The sequence below is a fragment of the Pogona vitticeps genome, chromosome 2 (assembly GCF_051106095.1).
Source record: "Pogona vitticeps strain Pit_001003342236 chromosome 2, PviZW2.1, whole genome shotgun sequence".
Lineage (NCBI taxonomy): Eukaryota > Metazoa > Chordata > Lepidosauria > Squamata > Agamidae > Pogona > Pogona vitticeps.
The window spans coordinates 198,375,427-198,389,898 of NC_135784.1; the positions used below are offsets into that span (position 1 = coordinate 198,375,427).

General features: G+C 42.5%; 1 pseudogene; it reads left to right on the forward strand.

Moving 5' to 3' along the window:
• The first annotated feature begins 13,814 nt into the window (after positions 1 to 13,814).
• LOC140705246 (U2 spliceosomal RNA) lies at positions 13,815 to 13,919 on the forward strand (annotated as a pseudogene).
• Positions 13,920 to 14,472: the final 553 nt, after the last annotated feature.

The window sequence follows — 14,472 nt, forward strand, 5'->3', positions numbered from 1 at the left end:
TCAAGCTGGTGGAGCAATCGTCTACTTTATCAGCAACATTCAGATTGATCCATAACTGGTACTTTCCCTCTTAGGTCTAAATCCAGTTGCTGCTAGTTGCCCCTATAAATTCCTTCCTTGTGGAATCTGCTTGGCATCCAAACAATGGCTTGAAAAAAATTAAATTTTGGGGCTATAGCACCCTGTTTTGACTGGAAAATTCTTGGAGGTGCGTTCCCAACTTTGATCAGCTTTACTTCCTTTCAAAACCATTCTATCCATTACCAAGGGCCGAACTGTATACAGTGGTGCCTCGCTTAATGAGGATAATCCGTTCCAGCGAAATCGCTGTAGAGCGAAATCCTCATTAAGCAAAATAAAAAATCCCATTGAAACACATTGAAAACCTGTTCAAAGCGTTCCAATGGGCTGAAAACTCACCGTCCAGTGATGATCCTCCATGGGGCGGCCATTTTCAGTGCCTGTAAATTGAGGAATCCATCCAAAAACACAGCGGGGAGCCATTTTACACAGCAGGCGGCCATTTTGAAGCTGCTGATCAGCTGTTTTAAAAACATCGGCTAGCGAAAAATCGATTTCCGAAGCAGGGAACTGATCGCCGGGAAGCGAATGTTGCCTATTAAAACATCGTTTTGTGATCGCAAAAGCAAAACAGTCATCGTATAGCGGTTTCATTGTTTAACAAGGTAATTGTTAAGCGAGGCACCACTGTACAATGAAATTGATATATGACTGGATAATCTATCTTTTAAAATCTGGGCAAACAGAGATGCTGTCAGTGTTTGACTGAAATCACACCTGTGATGTAGTGATTGAGAAAGATGAATTCTTTCCACTTTCCCTTGTGCTTTTCCAGTGACAATACCCCAGAAAGCTTCTGTTTTACCAGTTTAGGAAAGTGCACATGTACTGCCAACATACATGTAAATCTTCCCTAATTACGCCAGAGTAGTCTGTGAACACTACAATGTTGTTCTTTTGGCTGTACCTAAATGACCATTTACTTCAGAATTCTCAGTAAGTCATCGTTCCCTGTTTCCACCTAAAATTATTCCATTACTTTACTTGCTTTAAAGTATGATTTATATTGAAAAAATGTAAACAATATTGAAATTACTCACAATAACTAACCCAAATACAGTACATAAGAATATAAGAAGAGCCCTGCTGGATCCAAGAGCCCATTTAGTCCAGCTTCCGCAAGCGGTGCATATGGAAACATATGCGAAGAACTCATTTAACTTCTCTGCAATCTCCATGTCCCTCGTTCTTCGCCATCCAGAGGGCCAGCCGCTTCTCTGACAGGTTTCCTGCTTCTAACATATTTAAAGAAGCTTTTATTATTTCCCTTTATATTGCTGTCCATACCTTCCTCAAAGTCTTTCTTCACCTTCCATATCACCTTACATTTCTTTTGCCAGAGTTTGTATTCCTTTTTATTTTCCGAATTTGTGAAGGATTTCTTAAAGATACTTCTTAAAGATACAAAACAGTGGTATAAAATTATTGTTTAATACATTGATGCATACACAACATAACAGACATATATAACACTTATATATAACACATATATGTAGTAGAATTAATGGCTTCTAAACGAACAGTCCATATTTTATGAGGACTTGTCCTCATAAATAATTTCATAGCACTGTTCTGAATGTTTAAGAAGCACTGTATTGGTTTAGTTACTATGAGTAATTTCAATATTGTTTACACAGAGTTTTTGGTCCCTGTAAATATATTCTCTGTGCGCCCTAGTGGATGTGTTAGGGTATGATTTGACATGTCAATCAATGTAGCTCGAACTCAATGTAACCTCAAGCTCAGAGGGGCTGCCCTCATAGTTGTGGGGTTTTTAGTGCTGCAAAGGGCACCAAAAGAAAACATAAATTTATTGGATGTGTAGCTAAATAATTAATAATTGCATGCTGTCAAGTCGATTCCAGCTTATGGCAAACTTTCCTATGATTTTCTAGGCCGAGAGCACTCAGAAGTGGTTTACTATTCCCTTCTTCAGGGAGTTCCCTGGGGATGATGCAGCTTGCCCAAGGCTACACAGACTGGTTCTTTTCTCAGGAGGAAGAGTGGGGAACTGAACTCCCAACATCTGGCTCTCCAGTCAGACACCTAAACCATTGAGCTATCCAGAAGCTATATGTAGCTGTCCAACAATCACATAATTTGCTCTGACATTTGGTTGTCTTTGAATCCTTAAAGTCCAGTTAGTGATGTGCTGTACTATACAACAAAGGGTTTGTTGCTTGTTTAGGGTGGGCACTTATATACTGCCAAAAAATGAGAAGTATGCATCACAACCCCAAAAAAGAGAAGACTGACAAAGATATGTATTTGCATAGAAATGACATAGATTCATGGATATCTCAGTGGTTTATGTTTCTGGTTGCAGAGCCAGAGGCTGGGAATTTAATTCTCCACTGTGCCCCGATGAATAGAGCCACCGTGTATGGCCTTGGGAAAGCTGCACAGTCTCAGGGTGCCCCCCCCCAAAGAAGGGAATGGTAAACCACTTATGAGTACCCTCTACTTGGAAAACCCTGAAAAGGATTGCCACAAGTCAGAATTGACTTGATGGCACATAATTTGTATTCATCATTCTCATAATTAATTAACTGTAGTCATCAAACCACAATTAGAGGTACAATAGGGATTCTTTTTCTCACCCTCCCTTGCTGCCCAGTTGGATGATGAAGGGTACACATGAATGGATTTACTCTCTGCAGAAACAGACACAAAACTGTGGTGCTCCCTGCGTGGAAACACTGGAAATGGGCAATCCAGCATGTGGGACAAAAAGAGTTACTCATGTCTGAAATAGAAGGTGGTTGCCCTGATAATCCTTCATGTAGAAGATAGTCCTATGGAAATAGGGTCGCCCTAGACCTGTTTTAATCTGAAGCATCTAACTGTAGATGCATTCGTGAAAGCATTCGTAAGATTCCATCCAGTTTTTCACAATGGTATCTTGTGTATTTTGTTTCTGCATCACTAACCAAGTTAGACGGATACACTGCTGACTGTCTACTGCTATCCTGTTTCTGTAGAAATACTTCTCATACCCTAACACTAAGATGAATTACTTTAACTTTTGACAGTCCTGTCTGGGGCATAACACTTTAATACTGCCCTTTGAGTAAGTTGTTGTTTGACAGTAATTCAGTAAAGCCATGATTACTCCTGTTGCGCATCCTAGCATCCTTCATTTTTATGTTCAAAAGGTTTCCTCAGAGAAGCTGCTTTAGTGGATAAGGTAGGCATTAATTTCCCCAGGTAATTTACCACTCCCAGAAAACACCAGAGATCTCTTTTTGATTGGAACTGTGGCATGATTTCACTAGTCTGAACTTTCTTTTATCCGTATAATAATTCCATTACCAAATGGAAGGCTTTAACCCCTTAACTGGAGCTTACGCTTCCCTCAAATGTCATGCCAGTTATCTTATAACCTTTTATCTAATTCTTTTTGAGGGTCCCCCGCCTCATTCTATTTTCTATCTGCAGCACTGGTTTTTTTCCCAACATTCTTAAATCTACATTCATGGTCTGCTTGGGTGGTACCTAAGATTTTGATGAAAAGAACAAACAATCAGAAAGAGTATAACATATTACACTAATATCTGTGAGAATAATTGGCAACTCTAATTGTGTAAACTGCTGGATGGCTCAGTGGTTTAGCTATCTGGTCATGGAGCCAGAGGTTGGCAGTTCATTTCCCCCTGTGCCTTCTTGACAGAAGCTGGACTGATGATCCACAAGGGTCCATTCCAGTTCTGCAGAATCTAAGATTCTAAACCTGTGAACCAATAATGGTTAGTATTGAATCGGTGTGTGTGTGTGTGTGGAGACGGAGGGAGGGAGAGTAAGAAAGAGAGCGAGCAATGGATATATATGCGTAACTAACACCAGTGTGATGTTGTTCAAGGGTTTCATTATTTCTTGTCACATAGGATCCTTCCAATTTGGTCAACGTTGTACTTGGCTTCATATTTTGATTTACTATAAGCCTGAAATGGACACAACAAAATCTTCCGTTCCCCTTCCATAAAACAAGCACAACTGGAAAAAACTGTATTTTGTTGCACAGAAGGGGGTTTTAGCTTAGCACTAGAGATCTGTTTGTATATAGATAAGTAATTCCTGTTAAAAAGGAGTTTGGGAAAGTTCTTTCTTTGGGATCCTAGAGAATTACTACCATCAGTCGGGTGACATTTACTAGACGGCCCAATAGTTTAACTCATTATAAAGAAAAAGCAAAGCAAAAGCAAAGTGTGCTGCTTATATACCGCCCTATGGTGGTTAAAGCCATCTCTGGGCGGTTTACAAGTTAATTATGCAGGCTACACATTCCCCCCCCCCCAGCGAGCTGGGTACTCATTTTACCGACCTCGGAAGGATAGAAGGCCGACTCAGCCTTGAGCCAGCTACCTGGGATTTGAACCCTGAGTCGTGAGCACAGTTTTGGCTGCAGTACAACAGTTTAATCACTGCACCACGAGGCTCTTGTAAGAAGCTTTATGTATTCACATATCACCACCCCCATGGGCTCTTTCAGAAAGGGCAAACGTTCTTCCCATCTTGCCTGACTGGTCCTGAAGGTGTACAGGTTTCACCAGGGCTAACATTGAGCAGGGATGGGAACTCAAGTCACAGAACGCACTGTCAAGTTGGACTTAAGTCACACCAGTGACTCAACCTGAATGCGACTCCCCCCCCCCAAATGACTTGGACTCAACTTGCATTCTCTGGCTTTTTCAAAATATGAAATAGCCACATTCCATGCTGAAGCTTCTGCTCTAGTGCTATTTTTGTTTGGTTTAATTTATCTACACATTAAGAAAGGTTTTGAATCTCTGGGTCTGGGAAGCTGCCATAGTGCTAAATTCTGACCCTGTAACAAGCCAGATCATGCCTTGTAGGATGGACAAACATCTGTGGAAAGTCATGGTCTGTGCTACTCTTTGGAATGAAAACAAGTCTTATGTTGTCTAGAGCAGTGGTCCCCAACCTTAGGCCACCAGATGTTCTTGGACTTCAACTCCCAGAAATCCTGGCCAGCAGAGGTGTTGGTGAAGGCTTCTGGGAGTTGAAGTCCAAGAAGATCTGGAAGCACATGGTTGGGGACCACTGGTCTAGAGGACCGGGGGGGGGGGGGACCTGGTATCATTAGTGCATAACCAGCTACTTATCAGAGAACAAACCCTTCATTTGGAAGAGTCATATGCTTGCTGTATATAGTTTATTTCCTTGAATTTTGCATACTTTCTGGAAAGTCTCTTGACAATGAAATTTACAATGCACTCATACCAAAAACTGTGTGTGTGTGTGTGGGAACTGCTGTTAACAGAGAACTTGTTAATAAACTCTGTATTTCTAATTTCATTCCCAGAATGGGATTTGAAATAGGCTCAGATTCATCCCTACTGCTGATGCCACACCAAGGCCTCCTTTATGTAGAAGCACTGTGGATGTGGAGAGCTGAAGTGTGAAGTAGTGGTTAGAACATCATTTTAGGGTGTGGGAGATTGCAGATTCACTCACTGGGTGACTCTGTGCCAGTTGTATCTTTCTCTACCTAACCTACCTCACAGGTCACTGTATGGACAAAGCAGGGAAGAGGAATCTCATGTATTCCTCCATAAGGTCATGGGAGGTGGTGAGATACAAATAAAGCAGATGATTATATCATCATCATCATAGGCATCCTTCAGTCTCGAGAGACTATGGTAACATGCTCTGAATCGAGGAGTGTCCTCTCCAGAGCATGAAGCTCGGGTAAGGTAATATGGAGGATAGGCTGTTACCCAAGCAGCAGATTCCCCCTCTCCACATCGCTGAAATGGTCCAATGGAAAGGCAAGAGCCAATACGACTGGTTCCAGCAATGTCGCAGGAGTTGGCAGAACGACACGACCTGCCTTCGGGACTCCAGCTCCGGATTTTACCTCAAGGTTAACTCCTGAAGCCTTTTCCATTGGTGGATATAGCCACAAGGCAGTGGAGGTTTGAAATCGGAGTTTTCCTTCTCCTAGATGGGCTGCCTTCCATGGCTGACGAGCCCCACCTACCCGGCCTGCTCTTTAATAGTGCAAAAGTATGATCTGATCCTTAAAACTTTCCTAACTCCCCGGCTTATGCAAATCTAATTGGCTTTTCTATTTACCATATTAAGGCCAGATACAAAATTTGAGAATTACGCGCGCCGTTAGGCCCCAGCCCCAGGCCATGTGGTCAGGAGACAAAAGGAAAGCCCAGGAAAAAAAAAACTCAGCATGGCATCCATGCAAACAGACCTGGCCTTCGCCCTCAGCCCAGCTTCCTAGGGAAAAGAGTCCAGGGTCCTGGGACATGCTCTTTTACAGCAGGAAGTCCCACCCCTAGGCCCCACCCCCAGGCCATGTGGTCAGGAGACAAAAGGAAAGCCCAGGAAAAAAAAATATCACCTGTTAATGAAAAAGAAAAAAACAGGTTCCCCAGTTTTGTGGCTAGCTCAGCTACTTTCAGCTTCACATGAGGTTTTCTCCATTAATAACTGTCTCCCCGGTACAGAGTTCTCTGGGCAGAAATCTCTCTCTATATTCTAAGCATCATCACAACACCATTCTCAGCTGCTGTGCTACGCCAGCTCTTGAAGTTTTCCTGAAGTGGCAAGCAAAGCTCTAAGAGAAAGCACTTGCATTGTGGAAGGCCCCCCAAATCATGCGATTTCATTCTTCTTAGAAGGGAAGTATGATTCATTGCTGAGACTTAAAGGAGCCACACATGTGGAAGATGCAGAAGGTCACCTACGGTAATGGATGGTGCTGGATGTTTTGGGAGCTATAGGAATCTGTCTTCTTATGTAAACCCTTCCTCTGAGTGCTCGTATATCTTTTGTTATATTGTTGAGGATATATTGCTGCTGTAGCAGAAGGAGGCTGCTAGGAATAATGGCGCCTCAAGAAGATTGAAGGTTTAGAAGGCCCTTCGAACACTGCAGCTGAGATTAGAAAACTGGAGTATGTTTTTCTCCCAATGACATCATGCTGGAAATGCAATCAGCATGCAGTTGGGGAGCTAGACACAGGCTGAGATTTCATTTTCTTTATTGGATTTTCTAAAATGGCAGACAAATCCCATGCATTAGCCTGCTGAGGGAGAATGACAGACACGGCTGTTTGTATCTCCTTATCTTGTCCTTGTTGTTACACAGGAATTTAGCCGTCAATACTAAGGATACAGATGCTACTATTCAACCACTTTCTGAGCATTTTTGTTTGTTTGTTCAAACTGTGTTTTCCTTGAATGAAACGGTAGTGATAGGAGAATTCCTGCTGCCTTGATTTGAAATCAGCCTAATTCATAAAGTATCCTAGACAGCATTTAGAGAAAACACATGGGTTTTCCAAGAGGTCTCTCCTATCTGGTAGTAAATGGTTCCCAAGCTTGAGTAACCCAACAGCAACTCCCAGAAACGCTAGCTAGCACAGCTAGTGGTGAAGGCTTTTGGGGATACCCAAACTCATTGTTGTAGCATTCTGAGCCAGAACAACACTAGAGAAGGAGACACAGGGTGCCACATCGAGATCACGTAGAAATGAGGCACAGACCAGCTGCAGTTAACAGCCAGCAGGAGCAGAATAGAGACTCCACAGAGACGTTTCTTGCAGGGTGCAAGGACTATCATCTGGCCACCTCCTTGACCAATCTGTCATGCACTCGGCCCTTTGACAGCAAGGTGTGGTGACAGGATAGCAGTCCGGTTACTCCTCAGGTTACTCTACCAGCACCTACAATGAATTTTGATGAGTAGGGCTTGAAGGCAGTATAGCCCTTATTGTATACATGCGTCTCTCGACTAATAAGCTGATTGGATTGTTGGAACCATCATTTTGAAATTGTGATTAGACATGGGGATGAATATAAAAATGAATCAGGATATTCAACGGATATCCCTCATTCATCAGATATTTGTTGCTTTCTATTCTTGAGGTCCAGAGACCCCGACAAACACACAGCAATGAATATAACCCTCTAATATTTGTCCCTTCATCTATCCCTGTCTGCCTATCAGCTGTTCCTCGGGTGCATAAACAGAGAGGGGTTTGCCCTTCGGGCGGCTTCCTAAAGCCTGCCTGAAAGGAATTCCACCCCTGCTGTCTTTACAAAGACATGGGGGGGGGATCGCTTTGCACGGGCTTCCCCATCTTTCTATGCACCTGCAGCATAGATGCGGAAGCCTGACCAAAGGAATTCTCCCCGCTGTCTTTGCAAACAGTGGGGTGGGGGATCGCTTCTGTCAGGCTTCCCCCATCTTTCTATACCTGGGCGGGCACAGAAAGACAAGGGAAGTGGGATCCGAGTAAATCCCCCAGCCCTGCTTTCTTTGCAAGGGCAGCCAGGGTGCGGAATCCCTCGAGTCCCACTTACCTTGTCTTTCTATATGGGCACTGGTAGAGTAACCTGAAGGATGGGGGGGCAGGGACTATTATTTTTAGATAGCCCCACAGACTGTCTTAAGAAAAAGAGACGTGACAAACTGACAAATTGATTTGTGGTTTGTCGGGCCACTGGGAGGCAATTAGTTGTTCGTCATGATCCACAAACCACGACGAAGCCCCATTTTGGCCATTCGTCCAAATCTCTAATTTTACTATACTTAAGTGCAGACAGTGGCATGTGACTTTTAAAAACAGGTAGCTGCAGATAGAGTTCTGGGTCCAAAACAGCAACTAGTGATCATGAATCAGAGTTATCCTGTTTTAAATTTACTTTATTCGTGTTTTTTTTTAGAAGCAGAATGCCTCACGGCACACTATGTGGTACAAAACACACCTACACAGAGAGGCCAGGCACTTGCTATAATAAAATAATTTTAAAAGTTAGGGTTGCACCACAAAAGGAGTGCGCTTATCCCTAATTTATAACTGAAATGTAACTTAGTTTTGCCATTACAAAATTAATTCATTACAAATAACTGAAAAGAAACAGATGATACCTTGCGACACATATAACTGGAACATGTAACATAAAAGCATATCTCAAGTTGACCTTGAAATCGTACAAAAAGAAATGGAACATCTAAACTTTGTAATACTTGGGATAAACAAACTGGAGAGGATAAAAAAATATGTCATGTTCAGCTAGATGATTACAAAATGGTTTCTTCTGGAAATGACAAGCTCAGATGAAAGAATGAAGCTCTAATAGTGGGGTGAGCTGTAGAACAAGCAGTTTGAGGTTAAAGTACAATGTCTGATCAAATACTACAATCAAATGCCATAGAATACCTATCAATATAACCATCATTCGCATCTTCACTCCAACTACAGACACTGAAGAGGAAAACTGAACGCTTTTAAGCAAGTGTGGGGAAGGACACTGAAAACACATCAAAACAAGATGTGCTGATAATCATAGGTGACTGGAACACATAAGCAGAAAATAAAGCAGAACCAACCACTGTTGGAGAAACGGATTGGTTGTGCGAAGGAAGCTATGGCTTTTAGTTTGCAAGACCTGAACAGGACTCTTAATGACAGAACCTCGTGGAGGTCATTAATTCAGAGCATCACTATTAAATTGGAAGGGACCTGACAGCATGTAAGAACAACAAAACCATTACTTGTAATGAAATACTTCTAAATTCTGTGTGAATGTAGTCATGCAAGGCGTGAAGGTGAATTAAAAGAAGCCATCTGCTATATGAATATGTACAATTCATCTTGTACTGTATCTCCAAGGAGTTACAGCCCAGTTCCTTTCTTACAGAGAGTTGCTATTTTTATCCTAAACTTCCCCTTCTACTTGAATGAATACAGTGGGGTTGCTGTGCAGCTGGCATTGATAGTACATGTAGGAAAAAAAAGCAAGAGTTGGTGCTCTGATGCAAAGAAAGGGATGAAACGAATCTGTTTCTTTTCCTTTCACCTGCTACCTGCGGTCCCCCGGATAAAGTCATTCTCCAGAGATTTCAGACACTCCCTATGGTTGATTAATTGGAATGGCACATGCCAGCCTGTCTCTGTCAAGCTACAGGCCACCCCTGAGCAACACAAAAGTTATGTGTTTTCCCCCAAAACAGGTAGAATGCAGGCAGCTTCAAACAAATCCACTTTCCACCTGGAATAATCATCCCGCAATAGATTCACATTGAAGAAGGGGAAAGACATTATTTTAATTGGAAAGTTATTTTCTGTCTCTGTTCAAGCTGTGACTTTCTGGTATTTTTCTGATGCAACAAATGAGGAGATGCTTCTGCCTCTGATGTGGAAGTGATAGCAACAGCTTTCCCCAACCTGGTGTCCTTCAGCTGTCCTTCAGACCACAGCTCTTAAGATTCCAGGCTACTGGCCAACTTGGCTAGAGTTGATGGGATCTGAAGCCCAAGATATTTTAAGGGTAACTTGCCCTTAGCAGGATCAGAATTAGAGAGAGAGAGATATCAATTGGCTTACAGTGAAAAACCAGCATATGGAGGAAGACTGAACATCTTGGACTTCATTGTAAATTATGTCCTCCTACAGCAGCTGTTGAGCAGCCACTTGGGTTTCCAGATCAATGAGGTGGGTTGCACAGCAACTTCAGACATGTGTGGGAGCTGCAGTGTTTCATTGTTCCTCTATTCTTTGCTAAGGTCTTGTGCAGAAAAGATCCAGGAAAAAGAAGGCCTTAAAAAAAACATGTACGATGATGACTACTAAAAAGGCCACAAATGACTCGGCCGAGCAGGCAAGATTGAAGTGTGGTCATGCTAGGAACCCAGCTTGTGAACAGAAACAGGCACCATGGAAATGCCTTTTTTTTTACATTTATAGCTTAAACCGAAAAGGCTGTAGCTGGTGGCAATGAGCTAGCAAAACCTTCAGTTGTGCTTGCAGCAGACTATGCCACGCTTGACTACAGTAAATCCTACACAATGCAAAATACGTTGCTGCCAAAGGCATAAGGGGATTCCATGTACAGTACTGTACAAAAGGAAATTGTACTAGTGGTTAAATCTTACAACAGCACTTGCAAAGGGACATTGTCTTGTATGGCAACTGAAGGCAGCAGGCTAGTTTTGGTTTGTTTTTTTTAAAACCTATATATGCATCTTAAAATTGTGCTTGAATTATTATAGGGGATGGGGACAAAAGGACAAATAAAGTCTTCAAACAGGCTCAAGGAAAAAAAATACCCCCAAACAAAAAAATTAAAAATAAATTATCCAAAAACTGGAGGGGCAGAAATAAAAGATCAATAATCACAGTTTAATAGAAAAAGAAAAAAGAAAAAAAAATCCCAGTGTTTCTAGTTTAGTTTAGTTTAGTTTAGTTTAGTTTAGTTTAGTTTAGTATTATTATCATCCATGACCAGAAAAATGTGTGTGTGTTTAGTCGTTTAGTCGTGTCCGACTCTTTGTGACCCCAAATACAGGGTAAATTTATAAGACAGGTACAATGATATAACAGAGGGGAAAAGAGTTAATGGAAAGTTATAGCTTAACATCATTATCCATTAAATCTTTACATATCTTACATGCAGCTGCAAAAAGTTTAGCGCAAGTAAGTGTAATATGAGGAATAAGGCCTAAAAGTGGTTTGTATGGGATATCTGTTTCAGGATAGCCCAAAAACCAGTTAAGCAAAGGGAGAATAAGCTTAATAACGTGGTTCATGATAGAACTGGCAATGTAACATATGGCTGTGGTTGACGGGGGGGAGAGGATGTTGTGAGTTGTGGGGGGGCGGAACTGGTCAGCACACCCAAACCCTACCCTTCCCAGAAAGAGAGGCGGTCAGTGGCAGGAGAAGGAGTGCAGGTGAGTAAGTCCCCCCCCCCGGCCCCAAGCAGGCAACTTCTTCTATATAGATGGTGTGGTGGAGCTCTCGCCTCTTTGGAAGAGGAGGTTGGCCAACACTTTAAGATCAGCTTTTAGCAGAATAGGAAGACAGAAATATACAAGCTTCTGAGGATTCAATAATGCTGAACATCACTTGTGGACTACAGCTTTCAGCCTTTGTCATTATTTTTAATTAGCAAATAAATGCAAGCAGTCTGATCTGGGCTGAGATCAGCAGATCCAAGTAAAGCCTCAGCGTCCATGAGAAACTCTAGGCATGAATATCAAGGACAGATGGCCAAACATTCAAGTAGGTATCCATGTGCCATTGCCATCTGTATGCCACATGTTCAAACGCTGAGAAAATGATATGGTCCTCCGTCCACCGATTAATGGAGGATGGGCTTTTGTCTTTCCAGTGCTGCAGCCTCAAACATTTAGCAACCAAAACAACATGGAGAATCCACTTCCTTTGACCACTGATTAGTTTTCACGAGACAGGTAGATATTTTTTACTAAATACATACAGCTGCAAATTTCAAAGATTGCTCAAAAACAAAATACATTCACATATCAGCAGAAGCAAGGGACATAATTGGAGAACATATTTCGAAGATGCATCAGGTACATTGTATTGCTAACAATTAGACAATATACTCAGCTGTTTTTTGAAAATACACAGAATATATTTTTTTGCTGAGTAGGCTGCAGCGGTTCACTTCCCCAATGGGCCTCCTTGACAGGGGCTGGACTTTATGATCCATAGGGTTTCTTCCAGCTCTGCTGTTTTAAGAGGATTACCATATTTTTCGCACCATAAGACGCACTTTCCCCCCACAAAACAGGGGGGTGGAAAGTCTGTGCGTCTTATGGAGTGAAGAAAACAGATTATATTTCTAAAAGGATTTCGATCCACAATATCATGGGTACCCACTACACCCACTGTATTTAGAGACAGCTGGCTAGTTTAAGGGGTGTTGGGCAGGCCATGTCTCACCATTTCTTATCCCTAGCACTTGCTGCCTGAAGCAGCCCCCTCATTCTGCCTAATGATAGGGCTGGTCCTGTAGCAAATAGTGCCAAATCTGATACCTCAGAGGTCATTAACCCATGTCTTGGCTGTACCACTTTGCACTATGGAGTGGGAGTCACATGACAGAATGTTTCTCCATATTAAAAAGAAAATCACATTTAAAAACAGCAGCAGCCGTGAGGGAGAAAAAGGAGCTCCCTGACAGACCGCATGCTTTCTGTTGACGCTTGGGAGGTTCAGTCCCTGGATTTTCCAGGAAAAAAAGGAACAAAACACAGAGGATCCTATGGGAACAAAACTCAGAGCTTTGAAAACTAACTTTTCAGATTGCAGCTCGCAAAATCCCCTAGCCAGGAACTGTAGTCCAAAAAATAATGTTCCCAAACTCTGACCAAAAAAAAAATAAAAAAATCAAAAAAAAAAAATCATAGTTCTGTATTTAACAGGGAGAAGGCAAAGTTGGAGCTATTCCAACCATTCTCAAAATAGGTACATACTCTTATTTCTTGTCCTGGTTTCCAAAAAGGGCCATCATCTAAAATAACAGGCCTCAGGGATGAAAGAATAGGCATTCTTCAGCCTTTTAAATGCCTGACTCTGGAAAGTAATTTACTCTTCCCCTCTATTGCTATAGGCTATTTTCCATCCTAGCCTATTGTTACCAGGCAGTCTTCAACGGGGGTTTTTCTAATGCAAATTCCAGCCAGTCAGCATAATAGTATCATCTTCCCCAGAGGATTAAAGGCAGAGTAAGGTTTTACAGTACAGTACAGTATTAACAGGAACTCATGCAAGCAGCTTGGTTAGAAGCAAGAAGGCTGAAATTGCAGGCTTCCAAGGTTCTGATCAGCCAAATGCTTCCCAGCTTCAGGTTCTCTCCCCAGCGAAGAGGTCTGAAAACATTTCGCTACCTGAGGCATTGAAACAAGTGACACCCACATTCACCCCAGTTAAGATGCAGAGCATCGCTTCTCGGCCTTTTGGCTAAGATCAAGTGTAGTATCTGTTCTTATCAGGACTAGCCAAGCTACTTTGCCCTACAAGGCACAAAATCCTACAAGCACCTCTCTTTATCCCTGGCAGGAAAAATATGATCACAATAAATTAAACTGCTAATAATCTGGTGCCCTATTGTCAGCCTAAGGCAGCCCTTTCCTTCTGCATAATGATAGGCCTGGGTTTGCTCCTCAGGGACCTCAAACTCATTCCCATGGCGGATGGTGGGGCAGAACATACAATAACCCAGTGACAGGTTGAGCTGGGGGTGGCAGGCAGGCACAAACAGCTATTCACACATGCACACATAGGCAGGCAGGCACGCAAGCTTGCACAGACACAGAGGCAGGCCGGCAGGCCTTTGCTCAGACACTGCCTCACTTCAGCCTCGTCCATTCATTCTGCGATTCAATGGAGGAGCAGGGAAAAAAACAACACCTTGCTTAAATCAGAAATATACCTATCTGTTGCTGCCGCTGCTGCCCACCCCACCCCACCCTGTCTCGTGGTCCCCAAAGTGTGCAGAGACCACGTGTGATGTGTGGTGAATTATACTCTCTCCCTTCTTCCATGGTGGATTTAATCACTCAAAATGAGCCCTTCAAAAGCAAGTCAGTTGCATGTGG